The 6000-nt window shown below is 29.9% G+C and overlaps 1 long non-coding RNA gene across 1 annotated transcript; it reads left to right on the top strand.

The window, feature by feature from the left end:
- The first annotated feature begins 743 nt into the window (after positions 1-743).
- Positions 744-1977, top strand: LOC146927455 (uncharacterized). Its single transcript, XR_015008197.1, has 2 exons — positions 744-1030; positions 1120-1977. It is a non-coding gene; the product is annotated as an uncharacterized LOC146927455 (long non-coding RNA).
- Positions 1978-6000: the final 4023 nt, after the last annotated feature.

Genomic DNA, 6000 nt, shown 5'->3' with positions numbered 1-6000 from the left:
TTCATAAACACTTAGGGACAGGTGCCAAAAAGAAATTAGGGTTTCAAATCGCTGATGTCATGTAATATTAAAAAATTGATCATTCAAGAAACTTAACATGGTCTCATTAAAAGTGAAACCATGTTATCTATTATTCAAGATTGTAAGAGGGAGAGAGAAGGGTAGAACACAGAACCTTCCTTATTTCCTAGTTTTGTGTCGAGTATATAGGGAATGAATGCCACAAACTAACAATGATTAAAGAAAAAGAAAACAGTTTTGGGAGAGAAGACAAAATAAAAGGAGAAGGAAGGCACCCTCTCTTTCTCTCTTTTTTTTTTCCTGTATTTTTTCCTCTCCTCACTTTGTATGTTACATGCTTTGTATATGGATATGAGAGTATCGATATATATATAGGATGCCAATTTTTTTGTTTTGTTTCGGTGTTAGTTTTATTCTTCAAAATAAAATAAAAATAAAAAATAAAATAGGATATGCCAAACCAAACTGCTGTTGTCTTTTTTATTTTTAGCTATATGCATGTACTTTGGCACGAGCAACTAACGAAGAAACAAAAATATGTGAGAGCACAATGTACATGGATTCTCAAACAAACCACAGCAGCATAGGATGCCAAACTATGAAATGTACATTTGTTTGTTGTTTTTAAGTGGTCAAAGCCTAGCTGTATTCTTTGCTGGAAAAATGAGAGGGTAGTGGGAACGGGGAAGGTTATTTGGTCGCATACTCCTAAAGAAAATATACTTGTTTTCCAATTATTAATTTTTTCATTTGCACAGCCTGTTGAATAGCTCCATAAAGCTATGACAGTTAGATGTGGCATCAACATGAATTTCAAGTTAGGTAGTTGTTTCGTAGTAAGTGTAATAGGGAGTATCATTTAGTGCAGATTGCACAGATCACACTCTATAGTTTAGTCTCTAGGCATCAGTTTTTGAGAAATAGGGAGTATACGCTGGTGCAGGTCTTATGAGCCGTTTTTGGGTGAATTTCTGTTACTATACAGGTCTTATGCATTGTCTTCTTTGATGTAACTATCATTCTCCTTAACTTTAAATCAACAAATTTATGCAAATTGCACTTAAGAAAAATGACCCTTAAACGTTGTTTTTTTCATAGATCAATATGAAAGGGCTTGATGGTAGAAGTCAGCAACAGATCAAAAAGGAAGTCTTTGTAGTAGATTGTACAAGAAGAAGAAAATGGAGGGAAAAGATTATGTTAGAAAAGGGTCTGGTTCCATGGCTGGAGATCATGTCATCAAGCTACTTGTACTTGGTAGGTATGGGTTTTAATCATATTTACTGTTTATAAATATTTGCAACATAGACAATGCATTATCAAATCTTGGTAATTTTTTTACAAAATCAGAGTTATATGGTCAAACATGCTAATTGCCAATGTGGAAAAGACATAGTGTAGTGGGTTAATGCTAAGGGTGACCCCTTGTGGCTCGCAATGAGTGTGTGTTGTTCTTGTTGAGCAAGAGTTTAACATGATCCTTGTTGTCCTGTTCAACAGGATTTTGTTGCTTGCTTCATCTTTAGTAAAGGTAAATTCTACTCTATCTTTATATCTCAATTTTTTTAGTGATTATTGGATTTGGTTCAGTCATTTATACCTAAAATTTACTTTTACTTTGTTTTTGTTCTCACATTCCTTCTAAATACTTGCAACTAGAAGATGTTTGTTGCTTCAAGCGAAGCTATGAAAGATGGTGTTGCAAGCCAAAAAGATTTTTGCTGCAGTAGCTTGCTTAAATCCCCTCATGGCTAGTTTTTTTTTTTTTTTTTTTTAGATTTTGGTGGAAAAAGTGATTACTAGGTTTAGTTAGGATATTTTATTTCATTGTAATGTTATCCAAAATTGTGGATCAACATGTTGATCCAAATATAGTACTGTGATTTGCTTGGATGATGTAAAGACACTTGTTAGTGATTTCTAGATTTAATGTGGTGGATTGAGTACAAAAACTCATAGATAATCCACATTTTCTATTCTATTCCAATCAGTAACATTTTTTAGTAGATCCACAATTTTTTAGCCTAGATAATTTTGCGACACTTTTTACAACTTCTCAAAAATGATAAATGCAACATTTTTTTAATTTTACCGGTGTTACAAAAAGTGTTACATAATGTAACATTTGCGACACTTTTTGATTGTTACAGATGTACTATAAAATGTAACTAAAACACTTTAGTAACACGAGTTTTGCCTAACAATTGTTCAAGTGTTACTAAATTTAATTAGTAACATTTTTCTTGATTTAGTTACAATATTCAAGTGTTACTAAATGTCATTATTGTAGTAGTGTCACTTCTTAAAAGCCACAAAGTTATTGACTATTTCCAATTAAATAAAACAAAAAAAACTTGTCTGTCCAAGACGATGCAAATCAGTACATAGGCAAATCTCTATATAGTATAATGAAAATGCTTCCCACTTGTCCATCTTAAAGGAACCTTATGATAATTACTAATTACACATTTCTCAAACTTCAGCACAATAACCAAACTTGAACTCATTTTCTCTGCTCTTGACATGCTCAAAAGCGACTTTTCTCTAAAATAAAAAGGAAAAAATAGTAAGAAACAAAGAAAGTATAAAGAACATACAACCCTGTTAGCATAATATAAATCAAGTTAAAATCATCCCATTCTGATGTTCTCCAAATGATTATATAGAAGTCACATATTTGCTAAGAATTGCACAATAGACTTTCCGCCTCATAATTGTTTTTTTAAGCCAATCTTTGGATTCCTTTTAATGTAAAAGATTGATTTTCAAAACCATGCACGAATAGCAACTTTAACAAAGGGAAAAATGGTTAGGTTGAAGAACCTGTTATGTTTGTCTCTCTCTCTCTCACTCTTATCTTCCTCAGTGGCAAATTATAGATGACTGTTTTTCACATGTTAGTTTTGAATGATCTCGGTATGAACAAATCATTGACCAAACTATTTATTGTTGCATCGTAACTTTTCCTTGATTGTCCAATCATAGTGGATATGAGAGGGAAAATATTCTTCAAAAGTAAAGATGAAGAAATAGTTTGGTTTCATCATAATACCCAAATGATTTAGGATCTTTGTTATAAAGAAGGGGAGTTGATAACTCCAATGACATGACCACCAAATTCCTTATTTCACAGAAACACTTTTTCGAAACATTTTCTATTTGCACTATTTCTTGAAATACTTTCAAACTTAATTAGTTCAAAGATTATCGTATAACTTTGACAAATCTGAGTAAAATCACACTTTTTTTGAAAACTATTTTTAAAGACATTTTCGTCAAACCTTATCAAAGAAGATATTTGTCTTAAGCCTCCAACGACCTTTAAAGTTAACAAAATAATTCACATAAAAATCTTTTCCCACAAATACATTTTGAGAAACATTTTCCATTTTGACCATTTTCTCAAAATAGTTCAAAATGCTAAGTTAAAATATTTCTAGCAAAATTTTGACAGTGTCCTTTGTTTATACAACGTTTATCACATCTTTAATCAACCTGTATAAATTTGCTGATAATATTTTCTTAAAATCAATCAGTGCATTCAAGCACTCAAAACAATTAACATAAACTTTCAGAAGTCAAACCTTGAGTTCGATTCTGACACCTTTTGATAAATTGAGTAACAAGAAAGTGTGTACCCTCCCATATATTTGGGATACTAAATCCCCAAACCTCCTAAAAACATTAAGCCTATATAGCATATAGATAGATATGAAGTCTTACCAATTGATGATCTAGCAAATGGTTTGTTCAACCCATCAAAGCTGCACTTAACTCTAATTTTTTTTTTTCCTATCAAAATATGTGGGAAGGAATATAGGGTATGTATTTCATCAATGATATTCCCTCAAAAAAAAATCATCAATGATATACATGTTTGCTTATTTATTAAAAATTAAATATTACAAATGAATGATAATATATCGCTTCAGATATACTCTGATCATCAGATCACTATCTTCGACAAAGTTCCATGATTTAAGTCAAAGTTAACCTATTACATATAGAAAAGACAAAGCATGAAATCAGCTACTTGGTGAATAATCGTTGGGTAAAATCCTTTGGAAACAAATGATTTTTTTAAATGGAATAAACACATTTGAGATTGTCACAAACAATAGGTACCCAATAATATCCATGTAAGTATTTTAATTGTTAAGCTAAATTACTGATTTCTGTTAGACTTTGAAATGATGAAAACTATAAACTAAACATAAACTTTTTATGTAATCTAAAAAATGTTTGTTTGTATTTGGTTGTTTAAAAGGGTTTCTCTCTATTGTTTCCAATCATCGTACAATCTCTTCCAATGACCTTGCATATATTATGCATTGTCTCTACCAACTAAGTTAAGCTCACGAGAGCTTTTAATTTGTAACATCATTCTCACCGAATGAAACGATAAAAGACTCTCTTTAGTTACCTTAGAAGGTCTATTTTTTTCTTATAGCTTATAACCTTAAGAATCAAATAAAAATAAATATTTTAGCTTAACAAACCAAATACGTTTACCTGGATATTATTGTATACCCACCATGCCAGTCCTTAATGTGTTTATTCCACTTTTCATTAAAAAAAATAAAATAAATTGTTTCCAAGGGATTTTCCCATCGCTTCTTCACCAAACAATAGTTGGTAACATGATATTTTTACTTTTCAATGTTAGATTGAGTACTTCATGATCGGTTAACTTCGTCATTAAATCGATGACACTTTGGTGAAAATATTGTTCCATGATTGGAATACACTTAACATGTATGAATTATGAAATACATATTCAATCTTTCTTCAACCAATCTTAGCCAAAATTTTATTTTCCAAAGTTAACTGCAACTTTGATGGATTGAATAGGAACCCTTAACATGATTTTGTACGCATCAACCAATATGCTTTCATATCCATATACATAAGTTTTTATGAGGGATATGCCTTTAATATCCCAAATACGAGTACACTTTCTTTGTATATCTACCCGTTTATTAATATGCATTTTTTTTAAAGAGACTAAAAGAATTAGAAATATATTAACAAACCTTCTTTCGTAGCACAATGCGCATCAAAAAGAGATCTTTAAATGTAATCTAATATGATATTAAAATGTAATCGAATACGATATTAGCTCAAGTATTTTGAATTTGAAATCTTCAAAGAAGAATGTAACATAATAAAAGAAAATGAAGAAAAAACATACTATATTTTTCCTATTTATACAATGATATAAACAAACACATATGTAAGGCAATGATATAGACAAACACCATCATAATCATAAAAAAGAAAAACACAATTGCAAAGGGACATACACTCTTTTAAATTTAAACTGTTAAATTATAAATGTTAGACATTTTAATTTCTTAAATTTTAAATGTTAGATACTTCGATACCTTAGTTGTAAACAACAGAAACAATCGAAAGTATCTACATTTGTATTTTAAGAGACAAAAAATATTTGTAATTTAAGTGACCAAAATAGAAGCGAAATTTTTTAAAGTGGCCAAACAATTAATGTAGTGTGTATGTAACTAACAAATTAAAATAAAATAAAATAAAAAATAAACTTAGCGATCTGAAATCTAAAAATAACTTAAAGGATCAAATATAAAATTCAGCCATTTTTTGCTTGAGTTTTTTATACTAATTCTTATTTTTGTAGAAAAATCTTGCTGAAACTTAACCAAATTTATTAACATAATTCCAACAAAAATTAGCATCATGAGATAAGAGCTCGACAACAAATTCAAAAGTTAGCATCATGGTATACAACATTATAACACATATAATTTCAGTTTGTTCATAAATACTTACTTAGGGACATGTGCCAAAATGAAGGGGTTTCAAATCACTAATGTCATGCACTATTAAGAAATTGAATAATCAAGAAATTTAATATGGTCTCATCAAGAGAGAAGCTACGTTATCTAATCAATCAAGAAAATCAAGCAGCAATTATAAGATGGGGAGAGCAATTATAAAACACAC

Source organism: Medicago sativa, chromosome 4 (genome assembly GCF_051527215.1).
Source record: "Medicago sativa cultivar Bolivia chromosome 4, Bolivia_mono, whole genome shotgun sequence".
In the NCBI taxonomy this organism is placed as follows: domain Eukaryota; kingdom Viridiplantae; phylum Streptophyta; class Magnoliopsida; order Fabales; family Fabaceae; genus Medicago; species Medicago sativa.
Note: the sequence above shows the minus strand (reverse complement) of the source record. Positions and strands in the feature narration are given on the sequence as shown.